Genomic DNA, 307 nt, shown 5'->3' with positions numbered 1-307 from the left:
TTTTTTTAAATTTAAATTTAAATTTTTATTTTATTTTATTTTTTTCCATTTGTACAGGGGTAACTCACTGTATTAAATATGTAAGGTCATATTTATGTGGGTTTGATTACAGAAACTAATAAAGTATCCTCTAAATGAAAAAAAAGAATAAGATAAGACTACAAGAACAAGAAGCAATTTAAATATGTTCAGGGACCATTTTCATCTCCAGAATTAAGGATTATTTTAATGTTACATCACTGCCTTTTCTCTTTTACTTTCCTTTTTAGTTTTATTTTAGGATTCCCTATTTGTAATGTTCATACAG

The sequence above is a fragment of the Fukomys damarensis genome, unplaced genomic scaffold, assembly GCF_012274545.1.
Source record: "Fukomys damarensis isolate Sample0158 unplaced genomic scaffold, DMR_v1.0_HiC HiC_scaffold_17, whole genome shotgun sequence".
Lineage (NCBI taxonomy): Eukaryota > Metazoa > Chordata > Mammalia > Rodentia > Bathyergidae > Fukomys > Fukomys damarensis.
This window is presented reverse-complemented; position numbering follows the sequence as displayed.